The sequence below is a fragment of the Hemitrygon akajei genome, chromosome 7 (genome assembly GCF_048418815.1).
Source record: "Hemitrygon akajei chromosome 7, sHemAka1.3, whole genome shotgun sequence".
Lineage (NCBI taxonomy): Eukaryota > Metazoa > Chordata > Chondrichthyes > Myliobatiformes > Dasyatidae > Hemitrygon > Hemitrygon akajei.
The window spans coordinates 57,823,732-57,848,538 of record NC_133130.1 but is presented as its reverse complement, the minus strand read 5'-3'; the positions used below and the strand labels follow the sequence as shown (position 1 = coordinate 57,848,538).

The 24,807-nt window shown below is 39.3% G+C and overlaps 1 protein-coding gene across 21 annotated transcripts in view; it reads left to right on the top strand.

Moving 5' to 3' along the window:
• The window catches only part of LOC140730474 (neurexin-1), a 1,634,325-nt gene that overhangs the window by 311,873 nt on the left and 1,297,645 nt on the right, over positions 1-24,807 (top strand). The gene's annotated exons all lie outside the window — the stretch shown is intronic.

The window sequence follows — 24,807 nt, the reverse complement described above, 5'->3', positions numbered from 1 at the left end:
CACACCCACAGTGTTAGGGAGAGACGTCCAGGATTTGAACGCTGCAAGAATGGCAATGATTATTCCAAGTCAGGACTGGTAAGGAATTACTGGTGTTAGTGTCCCCATTCTTTTGCTTCCTTTGTTCTTCCAGGTGATTGAGGTCATGGGTTTGGAAGGCAGAGTCTTGGTGAGTTGCTGCAGTACCTTCTGTAGTTAGTACAAACTGCTGCTGTTGCAATGCATCAGTGGTGGAATGAGTGAATAACTGTGGAACGGGGTGTCTATCAAGCAAGCTGCTGTGTCGGGTATGGCTTCAAGCATCTTGAGTGTTGCTGAAACTGTACTCAAGGAGACAGGTGGAGAATATTACATCACACTTTTAACTTGAGACTTGTAGATAGTGGACAAGCTCTGCAGAGTTGGTAAGTGAGTTACTTGCTGCAGGATTCCTGGCCTCTGTCCTGCTCTTGTAAGCACTTTGTGTATAAAGCTATAAACACAATAGAATCTGCAGAGGCTGCAAGTCTAAGCAACACATGCAAAATGCTGGAGGAACTCAGCAGGCCAGGCAACATTTATGAAAAAGATGTTTCGGGCGGAGACACTTCATCAGGACCGGAAAAAAGATGAGAATTCTGAGCAAGATGGTGGGAGGAGTGTGTGTTGTGTTGATATGCTTATTCCATTTCATATTCTGGACAGTGACAACCTCCCAGACATTGATTGTGGAGGTTTGGGTGATGGTAATATTGTTGAATGTTTGGGGATGATAACTGGATTTCTGTTGCGGGGTATTGTTCTTGCCTGGCTCTTGTATGGTGCAACTGTTACTTGTCATTTATCAGCCCAGTACTGGATTTTATCCAGATCTTGCAGCATTTAGTTGTGTACTGTTCATTACCCAATGAGAGATAGATGGTACTAAACACTGTGCAATCATCAACTAACATTCCTACTTCTGATATTTTGATTGAAAGAAGCTCACTGATAACAGAACTGAATATGATTGGGCCCAGGACACTGCCCTTTGAAACTCCTGCAGAGATCTCCTGTGGCTAAGGTGATTGAAATTCCACAATTATCTTCTTGTGTTCAAGGAATGATTCCTGCCAATAGAGGGCTTTTCCGCTGATTGCCAGTGACTCCTGTTCAGCCAGGAAATAGGCCTTTCCAGCCCTTTGAGCTATGCCACCCAGCAGTCTCTGACTTAACCATAATCTAATCTCAATTTACAATGACCAATTAACCAACTAATGGGTATGTCTTTGGTCTGTGGGAAGAAACTGGAGCACCAGGAGAAAATCCAAGCATTCCACAGTGAGGACCCTCAGATTCCTTACAATTGATGCTTGAATTGAACTCCAAGCTGTAATGGTGTCACGTGAACAGCTATGCTATCATGGTACACAGGCGTGATCATACTTTACCATAATGTCAGGGGGTGATGCTCACCTCACCTTTGGAGTTCAGCTTTTTGTCCATCTTCGGACAAAGACGATCATAAGGTCAGGAAGAATGATTTTGGTTGAATTCAGATTGAGCTTCTGTTAACAAGCTATTGCCAAACAGTGGTGTTTGATAGCACAATTGGTTATCCCCTTCCATCACTTTGTTGAGGATCGAGAGAAGGCTAATGGAATGGTCAATGGCTGAATTAGATTTGTCCGCTTCTTGTGGGCAGAACACACTTGGGCAATTTTCCACATTGCTGGCTTGATGCCCAGAGCAGGGCAAATTCTGGAGCACAAGTCTAAGTACTATTGCTGAATGGTGTCTGTGGTATAGCCTTTGCTGTATCCAATGCCTTTAGCTCACTTCTAAGAACAAAGGAATCAAGCATACTGAAACACTTTTCCATTTTCTTGTGTGTTATCCTTTGTGCTGTATTTAACAAATGTATATTTTCTATTTAAGTTTGCCTTTATTTATGACAGCAACAACTAATCATTATAAACATTATGAATATAAAATAATTATTGGCAACAGTCTTAAATATGGCAGAAAATTCTCAGTTAATCCTGCTCTTTAATGCTGTTGACTTCACACTTGGTCAAGAAACAACATGAAAGTCACTCAACAAATGAACAAGATGTATGGAAATTACATTCCAACTAATTAAGAAGCTCTGTCATTGTGGCAACATAACTAAATAGATTATACTGAGGATCTCAATTGCATTGAAAGTAAAGCCACGAATTGTACACAATTGGAAAAATATATTTTGCTGTTACATTATTATGTGTCTTATACAGATATGATCAGTTTTCAGTCAATAGTAACATGATGAATAATTCTGAAACTACTGCATACACCATGATTGTACTAGACATTGTCACTTGTTATGATGTTTCAAAGCTATCATTGCCATGATTGCAAAATATTTTAAAGCATCTACTCTTGAAGCAATTGTTTTTCATTTAAGAAAATGCTTGAAAGTTCTGCAGTTTGATAAGCATTACTGAAAAATGACCTTCTATAAGGGATAGTTTTAAAATAAGTATCAATTCAATCTCTAAATTTTCCTTTCCGTATTATGTTTTCTTTTCAAATTGATTTAGTTATTAAATTCCAGCTCTTATATATAACATTCAGCAGCTGACATTTTATACTTCTGCAAATCTAACTGACACTTTAACCATATATTGCTTTGACACAGATAAAATATGCAAATGATACAGTTAGCAAACATACCTTTATATCATCTGCACGACTTTTTTCTCATTAGGTCAATTTTAATATTCACAGTTCTGAAATATCCAGCAAAAGGGGCATGAAAATCAATCTAAATCATCATTTTTTGTGTGCATTTTCATTTTACCCTCTGCTTAGTTTCAAAGCTGGTGGATCAAGCAAATATAGTAAATGCTTTTATTTCATGTGTGTTATTGAGTCCATTATTAAGGATGAGGTTTCAGAGTACTTGGAGACTAATGATAAAATTAGTCAGCATGGTTTCTGAGAAGGGAAATCTTGCCTGACAAATCTGATAGAGTTCTTCGAGGAAGGAGCAGTTAGGGTGGACAAAGGAGAGGCAGTGGATGTAATTTACTTAGATCTTCAGAAATATTTGATAAGATGCTACACATATGAGGCTGCTTAACAAGATAAAATCCTATGACATTACAGGAAAGATAGTGGCATGGATAGAGGAATGGCTTACAGGCAGGAGGCAGTAAGTGGGAATAAAAGGGGTGTTTTCTGGTTGGCTGCCAGTGACTAGTGGTGTTCATCAGGGGTCAGTATTGAAACAGCTACTTTGCACATTGTATGCCAGTGATTTGGATAATGGAATTGATGGCTTTGTGGCAAAGTTTGCGGATGATACGAAGATAGGTGGAGGGGTAGGTAGTGCTGAGGAAGAAATGCAGGACTTAGACAAATTGGAAGAATGGGCAAAAATGTGGAAGATGGAATACAGTGTTGGGAAATGTATGATAATGTATTTTGGTAAAAGGAACAAAAGTGTGGAATATTACCTAAATGGGGAGAAGTTTCAAACATCGGAGTTGCAGAGGGACTTAGAAGTCCTCGTGCAAGAACCCCAGAAGGTTAATTTACAGGTTGAGTCTGTGGTAAAGAAGGCAAGTTCAATTTTGGCAATTATTTCAAGGGAGATAGAACATAAAAGTAAGGAGATAATATTGAGCCTTTATGAGACACTAGTCAGGCCGCACTTGGAGTATTGTCAACAGTTTTGTGTCCGATATCTCAGAACGGATGTGTTGTCATTGTAGAAAGTCAAGAGGTTTGGCAGCTTTGGGAGCCATTAGTTTGGCTGCCTGTACTCACTGGAACTTAGAAGAATGCAGGAGGATCTCATTGAAACCTACCAAATATTGAAAGAATTAGATAGGGTAGATGTGGAGAGGATGTTTCCTCTGGTGGGTATCCAGAACTTGAGGGGCAACTTTTTAGAACAGAGTTAAGGAGGATTTTTTTAGCCTGAGAGTGGTGAATCTATGGATTGCTGTGCCACAGACTGTGGTGGAGGCCAGGTCCATGGGTGTATTTAAGGAGGAAGTTGATAGTTTCCTGATCGGCCAGGTCATCAAATGATAAATCGAGAAGGCAGGTGTATGAGGTTGAGTGGGATCCATGATTGAATGGTGGAGAAGATTTGATGGGCTGAATGGCCTAATTTAGCTAACCTACAGAAGATTTCCTCAGCTTCCTTAATCCCTTACCAATGCTAAAATTTTAATTCTTTTGCTTCAGGATCACTTCCTCCCATTTGCCTGTCTGACATTCGTCACCACTTACACTACCCTCTTCTTTTCCCATCCTTTCCATCACCATCAAGCCCTTGCTTGCCAAGCTTCTGCTTAGTTGACCAAGATCGCTTCAATTAATTCCTGGCTATGATCATCCTTACTTGCAATAAAAACAGAAAGTTGTGAAGCACTGGGTCAATTAAATAGCACAGAAACAGCATAGGTAGGAAGAGTGATGAGGTTCTGCAAAATGAGCTCAGGGAGTTAGTTGTTATGTTAAAGGACAGGACCTCTGGGGTTGTGATCTTAGGATTGCTACCCATGCCACATGCTAGTGAGGCCAGAAATAGGAAGATCATACTGTTTAACACATGGCTACGGTGGTGTAGGAGGGAGGACATCAGATTTTAGATCATTGGGCCTTCTTCCGGGGAAGATAGGACTTGTACAGAAGAGGTTGTTTGCATCTGAACTGGAAGGGGACTAATATCCCAGTGAAAGTTTGCTACTGCTGCAAGGTCAGGGCGTGGGGGGGTGAGGAGGAGGTTAAAAGTAGAGTTACTGGGGGATGGGTACAGGATTGTGTACAGTTCTGGTCACCGAATTATAGGAAAGATATCAATAAATTAGAGAGAGTGCAGAGACGATTTACTAGGATGTTACCTGGGTTTCAGCACTTAAGTTACAGAGAAAGGTTGAACAAGTTAGGTCTCTATTCATTGGAGCATAGAAGGTTGAGGGGGGATTTGATCGAGGTATTTAAAATGTTGAGAGGGATAGATAGAGTTGACGTGAATAGGCTGTTTCCATTGAGAGTAGGGGAGATTCAAACGAGAGGACATGATTTGAGAGTTAGGGGGCAAAAGTTTAAGGGAAACACGAGGGGGTATTTCTTTACTCAGAGAGTGATAGCTGTGTGGAATGAGCTTCCTGTAGAAGTAGTAGAGGCCAGTTCAGTTGTGTCATTTAAGGTAAAATTGGATAGGTATATGGACAGGAAAGGAGTGGAGGGTTATGGGCTGAGTGCGGGTAGGTGGGACTAGGTGAGATTAAGAGTTCGGCACGGACTAGGAGGGCCGGAATGGCCTGTTTCTGTGCTGTGATTGTTATATGGTTATATGGGGACCAGAGTGTAGGAACAGATAGTGCAGAGGTTGTAGAGACAGAAGCTTTTAAAGACTTCAGACGAACTCAGTAATCAAAAGGTTGAGCATGGTGTGACTGATGTTCTGAGCTGCATATACAGTATTTCAATGTACGAAGTATTGTAGGAAAGGCAGATGAGCTCGGCATGGCTCAGCACATGGCATTATGATATTGTACCCATCAGTGAAACTTGGTTGCAGGAGGGGCAGGAATAGCAGCTCAATATTCCAGGATTCCATTGCTTTAGATGTGACTGAGTGGGAGGGACTAAAGGGGGAGGCATTACTAAGGGAAAATTTCATGGCAGTGCTCACAGAGCTTAGTACAAAGAACATACGCTGTTCTGCTCACTCAGAACAGACTGGAGAACTCATCTAGTGAAGCATTATGGGTAGAACTGAGGAATAAGAAATGGATGACCACATTAATAGGGCTATATTACAGACCACCCAACAGTCCAAGGGATTTAGAGGAACTAATTTGCAGAGAGATCTCAGATTGTTGCAAGAAACATAATAATGTTACAGTAGGTGATTTTAACTTCCAGTATATTGACTGGGAATCCCATACTGTAAAAGGACAAGATGGCATAGAGTGTGTAATATGTGTTTTGAGGGAAGTTCCCTTAATTAGTATGTGCAAGTCCCAACAAGAGAGGGCACGGATACCTGATCTGCTATTAGCAGGTGACTGAAGTTTGGGTAGGGAAACACTTTGCATCGAGTGATTACAAGCCATTAGTTTTCAAGTAAATATGGAAAAAATAGGTCTGGTCCATGGGTTGAGGTTCTAACATGGCTAATTTTGATGGTATCAGAAGGCATCTGACAAGTGTGGATTAGGACAGATTGTGTTCAGGCAAAGGTGTACTTGGTAGGTGGGAGGCTGTCAGAAGTGAAATTTTGAGAGTACAGATCTTCTATCATCCTGTCATAATAAAAGGTAAAGATAACAGGTTTAAAAGAGCCTTGATTCTCAAGAGATTTTGAGGGCCTCATTATGAAAAATAGGTGGTGCACAGCAGGTAGGAACAAACAGGGTTGATGACGTTACCCTTGCAGACAAGGTGCGGGAGAATCCTTGGAGGTTCTCCAGATATGTTGAGAGCAAAAGGATTGTAAGGGACAAAATTAGAACTCTGGAAGATCAGAATGGTAATCTATGTGTGAAGCCAAAAGAGGTGGGAGATATCTTAAATGGATTTTATGCATCTGTATTTACTTGGGAGACAGACACAAAGTCTATAGAAGTGAGGCAAAGCAGCAGAGAGGTCATGGACCCTATACAGATTACAGAGGAAGAGGTTTTTGCTGTCTTGAGGCAAATTAGGGTGGATAAACTCCCAAGGCTTGACAACGTGTTTCCTCACATCATCTGACATGATCTGACATCATCTAAATTATAAGGAAAGATTGAATAGGGTTAGGACTTTATTTTATGGAACATAGAAGTGTGGAGGAAGATTTGATAGAGGTATACAAACTGATGACAGGTCTCAAATAGGGTAAATGCAAGCAGGCTTTTTCCACTGAGGTTGGGTGGGTCTACAAATAAAGGTCATGGGTTAAGGGTGAAAGGTGAAAAGTTTAAGATGAACATAAGAGGAAATTTTTCACTCAGAGGGCTGTGAGAATGTGGAATGAATTACCAGCTTGATTTCAAAGTTTAAGAGAGTTTTGGATAGGTATATGGCCTGCAGGGGTATGGAAGGCTATAGTCTGGGTGCAGATTGAAGGGAATAGGCAGTTTAAATGGTCTGGAACAGAGTAGATGGGCCAAAGGGCCTGTTTCTTTGCTGTACTTTGCTATGACTCTGTGTCTATGACTCTACGCATGCGGAAAGAGAAACAGATCAAACATTTCAGATAGAAGATCAGACGGATCTGTGGTCATTATCTTCCTCAAACTAATCAAGTTAAAATTTATTGTTTTTTCTGCCAAATGGGAAATCTGAACAAAGTACATCTGGAGCTGTGCCATGAAGTTGAATTAGCATCTTTAATACCACAAATAAGCAGGACATTCTTCGCATTTTCAGAAACCAGAGGCTATCTTTTACTGGATCTATTTCCTATTAACTGTGAGAAGTGTACTTGAATTAAATTTCAGTTTCCAGCTAATTTGTGGAACTGTTTATTCCAACAGAGTTTTTGACAGGATCCAACAAAGTAGGACTTGAGGCTGGATTAAGAGTACTAATCCACTTACTTTTAAATTGCCTGATAAATGTTTACATAATAACAATAAGATCAGCACATTGCAGGTGGTAGCAGCGTTACTTATTCAAGGAGAAATGTAGTTTATGTGGTAAAATGAAATTCATTTAACTGGATGGAATAATTTCTACTTCTGACATCCTGTTGTTAAAAAGCAAATTGTAGTCTTGGCAGCTTTTTTGGATTCTGCGGTTTGATGTTCCCACCTGCTTCAAAAAGGCATCTATTGCACTGGTACCTAAGGAGAGCATGGCAACTTGCCTTAATAACTACGGTCCAGTAGCACTAACATCAACAGCAATGAGGTGCAATGCAAATTTGGCTTCAGTACAAATCATCTTCTGCCTCATCTTCTGCCACTTTAGTTTCCCTAATATCACAACTGGTCATCAGAAGATGGAATTTTTCTGGCTCTCCACTGTACTTTAAACCATCCAAACACCAGGAATTCATATGTCAAGCTGTTGTTCATTGACTACAGCTCGGCATTCAACAGATTATCCCATCCAAGCTCGTCATTATGCTTTGAAGCCTGAGCTTCTTTAGCTCCCTCTGCACCTGGGTCCTTGACTTGCAGACCATCAACACAGGTGCACCTCAAGAATGCATGCTTAGCCCCCTACCTACTTCTTATACTCACAAGATCTTATGGCTGAACTTATCTCCAATGCCAAACACAACGTTGTCAACAACACCACTGATACTGGACAAGAGGAAGAAAAGACACATTGTTGTGTGGTGCTGAAACAGCAGCCTCTTGCCCAGTAGCTAGATGCAATCACAAAGAAAGTAAGGTGGTTTGGCTTTTCGACAAATAGACCCCTTTGGAAACACTGCTGGAGGTGATGACCTATCAAGGCACAGCAGCAGGAGCTGGCTCTGAGGCTCATCAGAGAAGGGTAAAGTCAGGCCAAGCAATAGTGATAGAAGACTTGATAGTTGGGAGGATGGACAGGAGATTCTGTTGCACAAAGGAAATGCCAGGATAGTGTGTTTCCTCCCAGGTGCTAGGGTTAAGGATGTCTTAGAGTGGCTGAAGAATATTGTCAGGAGGGAGGGTGAGCAACTAGAGTTTGTGGTGCACATTTGTCCTAATGTCAGGTAGAAAGGGAGAAGAGATCTTGCACAGTGGGTATTGGGAGTTAGGGAAGAGGCTGAGGAGCAGGACCTGCAAGGTGACAGTCCCTGGATTACCCTAGTGCTACGTGTTAGTCTGGGCAGGAATAGGTTGCTAGTACAGATGAATAAGTGGCAGAGGAACCGGTGCAGTGGGCAGGGTTTCAGATTCCTGGATCATTGGGATCTCTTCTGGGGAAGGTATAACTCGTATAAAAAGGATAGTTTACATCTGTAGCTGAGGGGATCCAATATCATTGCGGGGTTTGCTTGAGCTGTTGGGGAGGGTTTAAACTATTTGAAAAGGGTATGGGAATCGGCAGTTGGTGTCCAAGTAGATGCAAGTGTGCGTTGAGACTGTGAGGAAGGACAGGTAGATGATAGGGCAAAATTGCTGTCGGGAAGAATTCAAGTGTAATATAGGTGAAAAATCGCAAAGTGTGATGGATACAGGACCGAAGGCTGAGCCCACTAAGGGAAATGCGATTCTGGATTGGGTGTTGTGTAATGAATCAGATTTGATTAGGTTGCTTATGGTGAAAGAATCCTAGAAGGCAGTGATCATAATATGATAGAATTCACCCTGCAGACTGAGAAAGGGAAGATAAAAACAAATGTATCAGTGGAGTAAAGGGAATTACAAAGGAATGAGTGGAGCTGGCCAAAGTTGATTGATAGGCGACACTGGTAGGGATGATGGCAGAACAGCAATTGCTGGAGTTTCTAGGGTCAGTTTGGAAGGTGCAGCATAGATACATCTCCAAATGAAGTATTCTAAAGGGAGGATAAGGCAACCATGGCTGACAAGGTAAGTCAAAGAACGCACAGAAGTTAAAAAGAGGGCATATAATACAACAAAAATGAGTGACAAATGATAGATCTGGGAAGCTTTTAAAAACCAACAGAAGGCAACTAAATGAGCCATAACGAGAGAACAGACGAAATATGAAGGTCATCTAGCTAATAATATAAGAGAGGGTACCAAAACTTTCTTCAGACATATAAAGAGTAAAAGAGAGGTGAGAGTGAATACTGAACCAGTAGAAAATTATGTTTGAGAGATAATTATAGGGACAAAGAAATGGCTGATGAACCTAATAAGCATTTTGTGTCAGTCTTCAGCATAGAATGTACTATCAGTATGAATGAAATTCGAGAGTGTCAGGGAGCAGAAGTGAATGTGGTTGCTATTAATAAGGAGGTGGTGGTTGAAATGCTGAAAGGTCTGAATGTACCTTTAGATAAATCACTTGGACCAGATGGACAGCACTCCAAGGTCTGAAAGAGGTATCTGAAGATATTATGGAGGCATAGTCATGATCTTTCAAGAATCACTGGATTCTAGAATGGTTACGGAAGACTGGAAAATGGCAAATGTCACTCCATTCTTTAAGAATGGAGGAAGGTTGAAAAATGCAAATGATAGGTCAGTTAGCCTGTCTTCCGTAGTTGGTAAAATGTTGGTGTCTATTATTATGGATGAAATTTTGGGTACTTGGAGGCACATGACAAACTAGGATTAAGTCAGAGTGGTTTCTTTAATGGAAAGTCATGCTTGGCAAATCTGTTCGAATTCTTTGAGAGAATAACAGGAATGATAGACAAGCAAAGGTGAGTTTGTGGATATTGTTTACTTTGGTTTTCATAAGGCCTTTGACCAGATGCCACACATGAGGCTGCTTAACAAGATAAGAGCCTAGGGCATTACAGGAAAGATACTGTTATGAATAGAAGATTGGCTGCCTTGCAAGAGGCAGAGTTGGAATAAAGGAGGCCTTTTCTGGTTAGCTGCCAGTGACTAATGGTGATTCACAGAAGTCGATATTGGGACCGCCTCTTTTGATATTTATATCAATGATTTGTATGATGGAATTGTTGGCTTTGTGGAAAAGCGTGCAGACAAAATGAAGATAAGTGGAGGAACAGGCAGTGTTGAGGAAGAAGGGAGTCTCCAGAAGGATATAGAAAATTTGGGAGAATGGACACAGAAGTGGTAGATGGAATATAGTGTAGGGAAATGCATGGTCATGCACTTAGGCAGAAGGGATAAAGCCATAGACTATTATCCAAGTGGGGAGAAAATTCAAAGATCGGAGGTGTAAAGCAAGTTAGAAATCTTTGTGCAAGATTACGTAATGGTTAACTTGCAGGTTGAATCAGTGATAATGAATTGAACTGAATTTATTACTTACATTCTACATATACATCAGGAGTAAAAATCTTTACATTACATCTCTGTCTGAATGTGCAATTTATAGTAATTTATAATAAATAGTATGTACAACAATATAACATAGAAATACATTTGTGTCAACATGAATTAATCAATCTGATGGCTTGGTGGAAGAAGCCTGTTGGTCCTGTCTTTTATGCTGCAGTACCATTTCCCGGATGGTAGCAGCTGGAACAGTTTGTGGTTGGGGTGACTTGGGTCCCCAGTGATCCTTTGGGCCCTTTTTACACACCTGTCTTTGTGAATATCCTGAATAGTGGGAAGTTCACATCTACAGATGCACTGGGCTGTCCGCACCACTCTCTGCAGAGTCCTGCAATTGAGGGAAGTACAGTCCCCATACCAGGCAGTGATGCAGCCAGTCAAGATGCTCTCAATTGTGCCCCTATAGAAAGTTCTTAGAATTTGGAGGTCCGTACCAAACTTCTTCAACTGTCTGAGGTGAAAGAGGCCATTAATGTCAATAGGGGTTAGCCGGTCTCCATTCCTCCTGTAGTCTACAACCAGTTCCTTTGTTTTTGCAACATTGAGGGAGAGGTTGTTTTCTTGATTACTAGAATATAAGAGCAAGGATGTAATGCTGTGGCTCTGTAAGGAATTGGTCTGACCAGATATGGAGTATTGTGAATAGTTTTGGACCCCTTATCCAAGAAAAGATGTGCTGGTATTGGAGAGGATCTAGAGGAGGTTCACAAGAATGATTCGGGGAATGGAAGTATTGGTATATGTGGACTGTTTATACCTGTACTTGCTGGAGTTTAGAAGAATGAGGAGGTATCTCATTGAAACCTACCAAATATGGAAAGGCTTAGATAGAGTGGATGTTGAGAGGATGTTTTCTATATTGGGCGAGTCTAGGACCAGAGGGCACAGGCTCAGACTAGAGGGACATTTGTTTAGAACAGTAATGAGGAGGAATTTCTTTTGCCAAAGGATAGTGAATACCGGTATGTGGAATTTACTGAATCAGACAGCTGTAGAGGTTAAGTCATTGAGTATATTTAAAACAGAGGTTGATATGTTCTTGATTATTCAGGGTGTCAAAAGTTATGGGAAGAAGGTATGAGAATTGGTGTTGAGAGGGATGACAGGTTAGCCTTGATGAAGTGGCAGAACAGGTTTGATGAGCCAAATGATCATAGGATCTTGTTACTGACCACTAACAAACTTCAATAGATGCACTGCACTATAGTTGAAAGTATCCTGACTTGTCATTGACTCAGCCCAGTACATCATGGGCATATCTTTGCCCATTGTTGGACATGTCTACATGAGTGTTGCCTCAAGAAGACACGTGTATCATCATCGATCTTTATCATTTGAGTCATGCTACAGTTTTACAGCTACCCTTGGGCGAGAGGATCAGAAAGCTGAAGTTGCATACCATCAGGATCAAAAACAGCTCCTTCCCTTCAACAAGTCAGTTCTTAAACCACCTTGCACAGTCCTGACCTCAGTGTAGCAACACTGTGAGCACTTTGACTGTTTTACACACCAATGGAATTTCTTTATTCTCTAAGTCTATTATTTCTTGTATATTTTATATTTAAACTTTTTCTTGTGGATGTTTTGTCTCTGGTGTTGTATGCTGGGACTAAGTTTGTCATTGCAATGTGGATATGACAATAAATTTTGATTTTGACTTCATAAATGTGGTAAGGAAAAATATGTTCCTGTGTCAGCAAAGGCTCCATTGCTAACACTCTAACCTCTAGTCATAGTTTACAGATTCAGTCCCAGACTAGATATCACGGGTTCCAACTATATTGCAGTAATGATTAATTCCAATATGTTTGGAAATGTGGCCTTGATGGGAAGATACTTAGTAGAGGCTCTATCTGCATCTCAGGTAGATATAAAGTACCCCTTGGTGCTATATGAAGAGAAAAAAAAACAGAAATGTATTCCAAGAGAACTGACCAAATTTTTCTTATCAACCAGCATCACTAATTATCTGATTAACTACACTTCTGTAAATGCACTGCTCTCAAAGACCTTAAGGCCTTGGCTGGCCTTCGCAGATGGCATGTTGACCTCTAGATATTGTGTTTTGAAACCCTATAAGAGCACTGCCTGATCTAGGCTTTGAGGCCTGGATTATTATTTTCTGCATCATAGATATTGGTTGAAGGTCAAAAAAAGACTCTGCTGAAGATTCTTCCTGCCCCAAGAGTTCTGAACGTTCACATATTTTGTGGAGACCCAGGTGGTGGAGATTATCCACATCTTCCAGCTAGATCTGCAGACACTGAACCTGCCTGAAATACCCTATCTTTTGCCACAAAAGATAACTTTGGCCCTTATTTTGCCCTTTTATCCTTGCATATCTATTCCGCTGATAAATCTTGTGTCAGTGACTGATGAAAAAGTTGATAAAGAGTTGCTGACAGTCTGGGTAAAGGACTTGGTGATGTGAGATCTCTCCTGGCTTTGCAAGCCCTCATCATGTAAAGTAGGCCAGGTTTTTACCAGAAATCTGAAACAACAGAAAGTAGTGGAAATACTAAGCCGAGCAAGCAGCATCTGTGGAAAGAGAAACAGAATTAACATTTCAGGTCAAAGACTCTTCATCAGAATTGGGAAGAAAGGGAATCAAATGAGTTGTAAGCTGGAGGCAAGGTGGAGGGGGCTAAGTTATGCAAAAGGAATTTCATTGATAGGTTGAGGGCCTGGTTGTCATGATGATATGATATTTCATGAAGCCATCTGGATGACAGAGGCCTTTGAAGTAGTGGGACATTACAAAAACCTTGACCTCGCCCTGTTGAAATATTCTTCCACTTGTCCCTTTTTCCAAACTTCCTCCCATCCACCCTCTTTGCAATTTAAATCTAAAATATCTTTGTATATTCCCAGTTCTGATAAAGTTTACTCCTCTAGAAACATTAACTCTGTTTCTCTGTTGTGTGACCTACTGAGTGTTCCCAACATTTTCTGTTTTTATTTTAGAATGTTACCGGAACAAATTGATTTTAGATTTTTTATCAAAGCTTTATTTTTCTCCCTTTATTAGTAAACCTAGCAGTTAAGATGCCTCCATGACTCAATTGAAAGTTGCTTCATTTAGCTTGTACAAATATACAGAGGCAAATGTTTATATTAGTCATAGGATTCAAAATTATCAAATATCACTTCTAATAAACATAAATAAAGTTAGGAATCTATTCAGACAATGTTAATATTCCATGTAAACCCAATGATGCCAAGTTAAATATCAGATCTCACTTTATGATTATTGTTCTTGTTTGAATACTGACATATACAAAGTTACAATAAAGGGACATTTATGAAAAAATAGTTTTTATTTACATATAAAATTTAGTGCAATAGAACAAGTGAAGTGTTACTGAATTGAGCCTATATCCCAAAAGCTATAATTAAACATCACTATAGCTGCTGTAGTTAAAAGTAATCCTTATTTTAAACAATGGTTATAAAATTGGAATATATTTTCATTTTTTACTGAAGCATGACATTTCATGTGACTTTCAATGCCAAGGTTACTTCAGAGGTTATCTTGAAAATGATATCAGCATAAGTTGCTCAACTGTAAATTTATGAGGATTCAACATTAGTCAAGTGTTATTAATTTAGGTCAACCATTGATTCTCAAATAGTATCTTTCATTCAACTTTAACTTGTTTAAGACAATGTAAATTTGCAGGATACTTATTTATATACAGTAGTTTTATATACATCCAGAAAATTAGGTGGTGAATGTAAGAAAATTATTGATGCATTGTGCACCATGCCTCGGATAATTGCTTTGTTGAATAAAAGAAGAAGGGTCGGCATTAGTAAGTGTGAAGTGGTACGCTGTGGGGAAGTAGAAGCAATTATAATTTGTGTCAAGGAACTGTAGAGTTTTATATTAGAATGCACAAGATTTAGGATCAGCATAATTTTCATTTTCACTGCCTCAGTGGTAATCTGGAACTGTTTTTTTAAAAACAGATTAATAGAAGAATTTAATATTTACAAAAGATAGAATAGACCAATTTGAAGCTTGTGAATCCAGTAAGAGAGAAACATGAGTCAAAAGTTAAGCAGCAAAGAACTGAAAACAGGAGAAACTGTTTTGAACATTACAGAATTGTAAATTGTATCATTATGCAAATAATTGCATTATACCATTAGCCAGAAAAGAAGTAAGCAACAACTGTATTTGAATTTAGAGGATTTTTAATGAAATTATTTAGGGCTGATGGCATTAAGAGATATTTATGTTTTTTTTTGCTTTTGTAACTGTTGGGTCTTCATACCATGTAATTTTCCTAAATATGATAATGCATTTCTTTTCATTTCGGAGTTTGAAGACAAGAAGATCTTTAGAATTCAGTCTATTCTCTCTAATAGACTCTAATTGTTTCTGAGAAGCACAGAAACAAGTTCCTGGATTTGTGACGTAAAGGCCAATGTCTTACTTACTGTCTTTTATGTGATATCATCACAATCAAGAGTTTATCTGACTCCATTTTAAGTGCTTACAGATAATCTTACTCACTGTTTCGGAACCTTTATTAGAGAAGCTTCTGTGCAAAATGAGTCAAGCATTTAATCTGGTTCTTTGCATTGGATGTCTTCATTTCCTAATTTGTTAGGCTAATTTGTTAAACGTGAGCAGCCTATCCACTGTATAATCTTTCATCATTTCAAGGATCTCAGTTGAAGTATTAATCAAGCAAATTACTTCTAATTTGTCCAATATTATGGAAGATGAAACAAATGGAAGTAGTATTCTAAGTAACATCTGATCATAGGTTGCTGTTCAGTACTGGATACTCTTACCAATAAATAAAAGTACTGTATTTACTTTTGCAGTGGCTCGATGGCACTCATAGCAAATTTTAAAAGAAACATGTTTGAGACTATGCATCAATTACTCAGCAGTCTTTAGTTCATAATTTTATACTTAAATAGTGTTAGCTTGATTGTGCAGAGGTAACTATGTTTTATATAAAATTATATCTGTCTACTTAAGGCCCATTCCTTCATCATGTTCAGAAAAATGTGTTAGGTAATTTCCTCATTTGAAGTATGAGACCTTGTGAAAGTGTTCACTTGGACCTGAAACATGTGGACCATTTTCTGTCTTCCCCAACATTTTCATCAATTGAGAGTAACATGCCATAAATCAAACTTATTAATTTCAGTCTACTTGTGGATTGGTAGTTCTTGTTCTCAGTGCTAGAGGGCAAGTTATTGAATAACTGAGCAAAAGAGTGAGGCTCCTTGAAAATTCTGTTGTCAAAGATGATGTTCTCCAGCATGTGAATGGAAAAGTCAAGGCTGAAGCACATGCAATCATCCTCGAGCAGAAGAACCAACTTGATGATTCATCTATTCCTGGCTCTAAATTTAACCTAGGTCATGGGCCTCTATAGTACAGCACTTGAGGAAGAGAGTACAGTCGATGTTTCAGGCCAAAGTGTTGAAAATTTTTATTCCAGCCCAGCTATTTTCAGTATTGCTACAGCAATGGCATCTACTGATAAGTGACAAAAAATTTAATCAACAATGTTATCAAATAGCATTTACTTCCTAATAATCTGTATACCAACACCATTTTGTGTTCTACCCATGTCACATTACAGCTTTGTTTTAAACCTGGACAAAGGAACTGAATTGCTGTGATAAGCTCTGTGCTTATCCTTATCCATCACCTAGATACACGCAGTCTCCTTGAACGTCAACCAATGTACTACCTTTAACAATATCCATTCTCTCCACCATGTATCAGGAAGTAGGGGGTATAAGAAATATTGAAGCATATTACGCTGGTTAATTCCACTTCCCCTTATAGGATTTAATGCAGTATTCCAAAAGGAGGCAATGGAGGAGAGTGCTAGGGCTCTGACAGAGATATTTTCATCATTATTAGCCATAGTAGTCAGAATCACAGTAATCACAGGTATCAGAAGACTCAAAGATAGCTGATGTTGTCTTCTTGTTCAGAAAAGGCAGTGGGGGTAGGCCATAACCTACAGGCCTGGGAACCTCACATCAGAAATTTGTTGATTTTATTTGATGATATAAGAAAGAAAATCAAGGAAGACAATATAGTAGATTTGTTTTTAGTGAACTTAAGACTTTTGACCTGGTCTTACATGGTAAGTTGGTCCAGAAGGTTAAGGCAGAAGGAATCAATGGCAAGTTAACAAACTGGATTCAAAATCTGCTTGGTTGGTTCGAAGCAGAGGGTAGTGTTAGATAGGTATATTTATAAATGGAAAACTATAGTGAGTGGAATACCACAGGGATTAGTGGGTGTTGAGACCTTTTTTTCTGTTTGCAAAATATGTAAATGACCTACCTGAAAACATTGCCCATATTATTAGAAAACTGTTGGACAACATGAAAAGTTTTTTGATCCATAGGATATCAAACAGGGTTGTCGAAAGATACATCAAGACATAGATCAAATGGGAAGTTGGGCAGAGTGGTGGCAGATGGAACAAGTTTGAGGTATTTTGGAAGGTCAGATTCTCCAAGAATGTACAAGTTGAATGGCAGGGACCCTGGGAGCATTGATATACAGAAAAACCTTGGGAATGCATGTCCATAGCTCACAGAATGCGAGATTACCATATTATTTCAATATGGCACCTTTTTTCCAGTGTTAAAGAATTTAGCCTTTTTAGTATTATTTAAGTGGAATAACCAAGAAGAAACCTATAGAATTTTGGTAGAATGTGGCATGTGGACCTTTTCTTCTTTCCTCATGTATATTTTTCTACTTATGGTGTTATTTTCTAAATGTTATTATTGAGTGGACATTCCAAAATAAAATAATTTAATGCTGTTGCATATGGTTCTTTTAATAATTACTTTGTATTAGCCTCCTCCAATTCTTAACTCTTCTATCACTGAAAACAGCTTTCTCCTATTCAAAATATTCATGCACCTCCTCAAGTTTCTTGTATAAATTTCCTTGTTTAGAGAATATCTACAACTATACCTTTACGTGACTGAACAGTTCCATCCTTGTGATTAATCCAGTCAATCTTATCTGCATGCTCATTAAGGCTTAGACATCTACCAAGACTGCAGACTCAAAAATGGCACATAGTATGCCAGTCTTTAACAATAACAGTCTTGCTTCTGTATTTCATCTACTTTCAACAAAGACTCTGATCTCCATGGTTTTTTTTAAGTCTTTACAACTTGTTCTTACACATTCAAAGGTTTTTTTTAATGTCCATCCAAGTTGTGTTTGTCCCTGAATTCTCATTGAAATTGTTCTAATTATTTTATATTACTTATTTTCCAAAATAAATCACTTCACATTCTTCTTGTCATCTACTTGCCTTTATCCTTCTGTTGCTATCCTTACTCGTGCAAGTATTATCTAACTGGGTGACTCCAGGTTACAAGGCAAATTTCTTTTAGCCAATTTTCTATCGATATAGGTCCTATCACTGTAATGTAAATTAATTTATTTGACATCTGTTATATTTTATATCATATATATAGAAACTCAACTGCATTACTCTCTCATCACCTCTTCACATTGAAGATTATAAGCATGCTAGTCAAGGATAATTTCCCTTTGCATATCCATGCACGCCTTCATTTATTAGTCTGTAATTCTCTAAGTGGCAATTAATTAATTGTCTCTAATTCTTTTCTCACTGCTGAGGCCAACTAAGTAACATTTAGTTTCCAGTCCAATGTTGAAGAAGGACTGCAATATAATTGTCAAAGCTTCTGTAATTTCTGCCCTCATTTCTTTTAAAAGCGTAAGGTCCTTCCCTACTGAACTGGGGGACTTGTTTAGTTTTGAGTAATGCAAATGTTAAATATCTTTTTCTCTACCTATCTTATCCAATTATTTTCTCATCTCCTTGTCACACCACAAAAGTGGCACAGATAATCCCCAACAGAAAAAAACTTTTAATTATCTCTTGATAATCCTGGGCTTAATATTGATCAAAAACTCAAGATTAGGTGTACTATTTAGGTCAAGTAAGGTACCACAAAGGGATTTTGAATGGAGCTAGATACAAAAGTAAAGGCAAATAGAAGAACACAGTGTTGGGTGTGAATGAGCATAGATGGGAGGAGAAGAAGATAAAGGATAGGAAGGAAAATGGAGACAGAATAGGTAGAAAGGGCAGTAAGATATTCACAAGATACTCTGCCTGCAAGGTCACATCAAAGGCTGAGCAGCCTCCGGTACTTGACTCATACCCCGACACATGGGATATTAAAAAATAGGTACCTTATGCTGAAATGGTTTTGGCCCCAATGAAGCAATGCTTCAAATCTACATTTTTATATGCAGGCAAATATCTAGGTTGTAATCTTCCAGTTTTTATTTGTTGAAGTCTGATTTATTTCAACAGCATGAAATCATGACATTGCAGGAGTGTATTGGTAAGAATTAAACTGCATTCCCAATAAAGTTCCCACAATGTAAGGTGCCAGTTTTTTCAGTCAGAAGGTCATCAGTTTAACCATAGACTGTCTTTGTGTAATCATCCTCCTCCTCAAATATCTTAATCTCTCTCCAACCTATCCTGTCTCTATTTTCCTTCCTTTCCTCTATCCTCTACTCCTGCCTTCTTTGCTCATTCACTCTCCAACACTGTGTTCTTCTGTTTGCCTTTACTTTTGTATATAGGCACATTTGAAATTCCTCTGTGTCACCTAACTTGACCTAAATCGTGCAGCTAATCTCGCCAATCAATGTGCAATAACATGGAAGATTAACTTTCTTTTTTTAAAAATCTAAAACTAATCCTCACTGCCAGAACAACTGGGGAGAAGCTGCCATGCCAATTCAGCTTTATTCAAGAAGAGACATCTAATTTGTTTCCTCTGTTTGAATTAATCTTTATAGAGTTTGTTTATTGCAAAACCTAGCATGCAGATGAATCGCACTTAATTGTGTTCTCATTGCAAAAGGTTTGTTTTCTTTTTCTGCTACTTCCAAGTCTGTTTACCAAGTCGCCCCCAACATTGGAAGCCATGCAGAGGAAGAAATGAAATTAAACTGTTGATCTCATTTGGATCTATGATATCCTCCAGGTGGACTTTATGTATGAGTTTGCTTTTATCAACAGGTCATTAATTATGGTTCTGTGGTATGGTTAAATACTAGAGAGTTCTGCAATCAAATTTTATAGTAACATTAGAAACAGATGAGAAGTAAGCAGCTTACAAAGAAAGATGACTGATTATGCTAACATAGAACATAAAACACAGGAACTGGCCTGCTGAGTTCTTCCAGCATTTTGTATGTGTTGCTTTGGATTTTCAGCATCGGCAGATTTTCTGGTGTTTGTGTAAATCCTAGTGAATATATTCTGCACTCCCTCCAAAGTTAATGTGTGCCAAACAGAACTACTGGTTGTGAGTGCTACTGGGTGATAGTCATTAAGGCAGCTGAGATTATTCTTCTTAGCCACTGATATAATTGTTGCCTTTTTGAAACAAGTGAGAACTCCTGCCTGTCGTAGTGAGAGGCTGAAAATGTCCTTGAATACTCCCACTAGTTGTTTGGCACAGGTTTTCAGAGCCTTACCAGGTACTCAATCGGGACCTTCCACCTTGCGAGGGTTCACTCTCTTTAAAGACAGCTGAACATCTGCCTCTGAGACAGAGATCACAGGGTCATCAGGTGCAGCAGGGATCTTCACAGCTGTAGTTGTGTTCCCCAATTCAAAGCAGGCATAGAAGGCATTGAGTTCATCTGGTAGTGAAGCATCGCTGCCATTCATGCTATTGGGGTTCGCTTTGTAGGAAGTAACATCTTGCAAACCCTGCCAGAGTTGCCATGAACCCGATGTCACCTCCAACCTCATTTGAAATTGTCTCTTCGCCCTTGAAATAGCCCTCCGCAAATCATACCTGGTTTTCTGGTACAGCCCTGGGTTGCCAGACTTGAATGCCACAGATCTAGCCTTCAGCAGATGACATGCCTCCTGGTTCATCCATGGCTTTTGGTTTGAAAATGAACACTAAGTCTTTGTAGGCACACACTCATCTACACAGGTTTTAATGAAATCGGTAACAACTGCAGCATGCTCATCCAGGTTCAAAGATGAATCCCTGAATACAGTCCAGTCCACCGATTCGAAGCAGTCCTGTAGGCACTCCTGTGCTTCTCTTTTCCAGCCCTTCTTGGTCCTCACTACTGGTGCTGCAGTCTTCAGTCTCTGCCTATATTCGGGGAGTAGATAGATAGATAGATAGATACTTTATTCATCCCCATGGGGAAATTCAACTTTTTTCCAATGTCCCATACACTTGTTGTAGCAAAACTAATTACATACAATACTTAACTCAGTAAAAAAATATGATATGCATCTAAATCACTATCTCAAAAAGCATTAATAATAGCTTTTAAAAAGTTCTTAAGTCCTGGCGGTAGAATTGTAAAGCCTAATGGCATTGGGGAGTATTGACCTCTTCATCCTGTCTGAGGAGCATTGCATCGATAGTAACCTGTCGCTGAAACTGCTTCTCTGTCTCTGGATGGTGCTATGTAGAGGATGTTCAGAGTTATCCATAATTGACCGTAGCCTGCTCAGCTACCGATGTTAAACTCTCCAGTACTTTGCCCACGACAGAGCCCGCCTTCCTTACCAGCTTATTAAGACGTGAGGCGTCCCTCTTCTTAATGCTTCCTCCCCAACACGCCACCACAAAGAAGAGGGCGCTCTCCACAACTGACCTATAGAACATCTTCAGCATCTCACTACAGACATTGAATGACGCCAACCTTCTTAGGAAGTACAGTCGACTCTGTGCCTTCCTGCACAAGGCATCTGTGTTGGCAGTCCAGTCAAGCTTCTCGTCTAACTGTACTCCCAGATACTTGTAGGTCTTAACCTGCTCCACACATTCTCCATTAATGATCACTGGCTCCATATGAGGCCTAGATCTCCTAAAGTCCACCACCATCTCCTTGGTCTTGGTGATATTGAGACGCAGGTAGTTTGAGTTGCACCATATCACAAAGTCCTGTATCAGTTTCCTATACTCCTCCTCCTGTCCATTCCTGACATACCCCACTATGGCCGTGTCATCAGAAAGTAGAAGAACGTAGAACAGTAGAAGAACGTAGAGTAGAAGTACAGCCAGTGATAAGACTTCCCGAAGTGAGGGTGTGGAATAGCACAGTAGGTATTCTGGATGGTGGTGTAGCCATGGTCCAACGTGTTGTTTCCTCTGGTATTGTAAGTGACCTGTTGATGGTAATTGCTTAGTGATTTTTTCAGACTGGCCTGGTGAAAATCTCCCAAAAAGATGGTGAAGGCTTTAGGGTGTGCTGTTTTGTGCATGTTGATCCCATTGCTCAGATCATCTAAAGCATGCTTGACATTGGCCTGAGATGGAATGTATACGGCTACCAAAATGATCCTAGAGAACTCCTGTGGTAGGTAAAAAGGACAACATTTAATTGCCAGATATTCCAGGTCTGGTGAGCAGAACTGGGACAGCACTGATATATTTGTGCACCAAGAAGAGTTGATCATGAGGCATACTCCTCCACCTCTGCTTTTGAGAGACTCTATAGATCTATCCTGACAGTGTACAGTAATCCTGTCAATTTAAATCATTTCATCTGGTACAGAGGGTGTTAACAAGGATTCCATGAAACAAAGGACACACACGATCCCTCTGATTCAGCACCCTAGCTCTGAGATCATCGATTTTATTCACCAGAGGCTGCACGTTCGCCAGCAAGATAGTTGGTATAGGAAATCTCTTCCCTTTCTTCTCTCAGTATTCAAGGATAGAGTCCATTAGATGCTGGCGACTTCTTCAACATGATGTTTTTCAATACATCCAACACCACCTCCTCCTTAATATTTTGCATGCTCTAGATTTTCAGTTTACACCTCCCTAATCTTGCTTTCATTGTGTCCTTCTTGGTGAATACCAATAGGAAGTAGCCATTAAGAATCTCAACTACTTTCTCTGGCCTGATACTTAATTTTTAGTGGTTTTTCCTTATCCTTTCACTAGATATCCTCTTGTTCCTAATATTCTAATCAGATGTATTGACATTCCCCTTAATCCTTCTTGCCAACAACATTTCGTGGCCCTGCTTAGCCCTCCTAATTTCTTGCTTAAGTTATTTCCTGGTTCTCTTATATTCCTCAAAGGCCTTGTCTGATTTCAGTTCCCTCACCTTTATGTATACCTTCTTTTACTTTTTGATTAAACTTGAAATATTTCTTGTCGTTCAAAATTTCAAAACTTTGCCATGTTTTATGTTACATCCTCACAGATTGTGGTGAACTACATATACCTGTCTGGGCTGCTCCTGTGGCTCCTCCCACAGACCCCTGCTGACTGCTTCTGTGGCTCCTCCCACAGACCCCTGTATAAAGGCGATTGAGGCCTGATGCCCGGCCTCATTCTCCAGGATGTAGTGTTGTTCATTCTTCCAGTCAATAAAAGCCGATACCTCGCTTCTTACATCTCAGAGTGAGTTATTGATGGTGCATCACAGATACATGCTAGTTCTGAACTCTCATCAACTTGCTCATTGTTGGAATTTGATTTTTGTTGTCACATATATTAAGATACAGCTGGTCTTGCAAGCTTTTCAATAACAGTGCACTGAGGTAAAACAAGGTAAAGCATTAACAATACAAAATAAGTGTCAACAGCTATAGAGCCCATTATACATTTTCATGTGTTAGATAATGATTTGCCCTCAAACAACCACTCTAATTTACATTTCCTGCCTAGTCTTCTGCCAATTTAGGATTTTCATTCAAAGATGGGTCTTATTAAAACCCATAACTATCTTAAAATTTACAGAATTATGGTCAATATTTCCAAAACATCAATTACCTGACTAGGCTCATTCTCAAATATAAAGTTGAGAATGAGCCCACCCCTACTTGGACTATATACAGAATGTTTCAAGAAACCTTCCTGGATACACCTAACAAATTCTATCCCGTCCAAGCCGCTGACACAAAGTAGGGCATGGGGTGGTGGTCCCAGTCAATATTGGGGAAGTTAAAATCACCCATGACAAAAACCCTGTGTTTTAAATATTTTTAGAAGTATCATTTGTTCCTCTAGCACCTGCTGCCTATTGGGAGAACTGTAGGATAATATTATAATAATTGCACCTTTTATTTATTCCTGCACTCACGGCCTTGCTGAATGAGGCCTCCAAGATGCCCTTTTTTAATGTGGCTGTGACATTTTCTCCAATTGGTAATGCAAATCCCCCAACAGTTTTACTCCTTTCTCTGACACATACAATATCTCTTATTTAACAAGGTAAGTTAATGTTTCCAACAATATCTTTTAACAACATGAGTGAAAAAGTTTACAATTCTTTTGCACTTTGTTTAGCATGTTCTCCTCTTTTATTGCTCATTTCAAAGAAGGAACATTTGCAAACTCAAGTGACATTTTTTAACCAACTTTGGTTGACTACCACTTGAGCAACTTACTCTAGTAAAAATCTTTTCTATCTCTGTTTGCCCTTCTACAACTACTTCATTGAATATTGGATAAAAAGAGGCATCGGTCCACTTGTCTTCACTTAATTACATGCTTCCTATTGTGAGGTGAACAGAACTGCACACAATACTCCCAAGTATGGTCTCATGAACAATTTATACAGTTACAACACGACATTCCAGCTCCTGTATCCAGCACTGCACAATGAAGCCTTAGATCTCACACCATCAGGTTCAGGAATAGCTATTACCCTACAACCATGATGCCTCTAAACCAACGTGAGTGACTTAAATTCTCGACAACTCTGAACTGATTCTACAAGCTACAGACTCACTTTCAAAGACTCTTTGTGACTGATGTTCTCAGTATCTTTTCATTTGCATATTTTTCCTTCTTTTGCACATTGGTTTTTTGTCGCTCTTTGACTGTTATGTATAGTTTTTCATAGTTTCTATTGTATTTC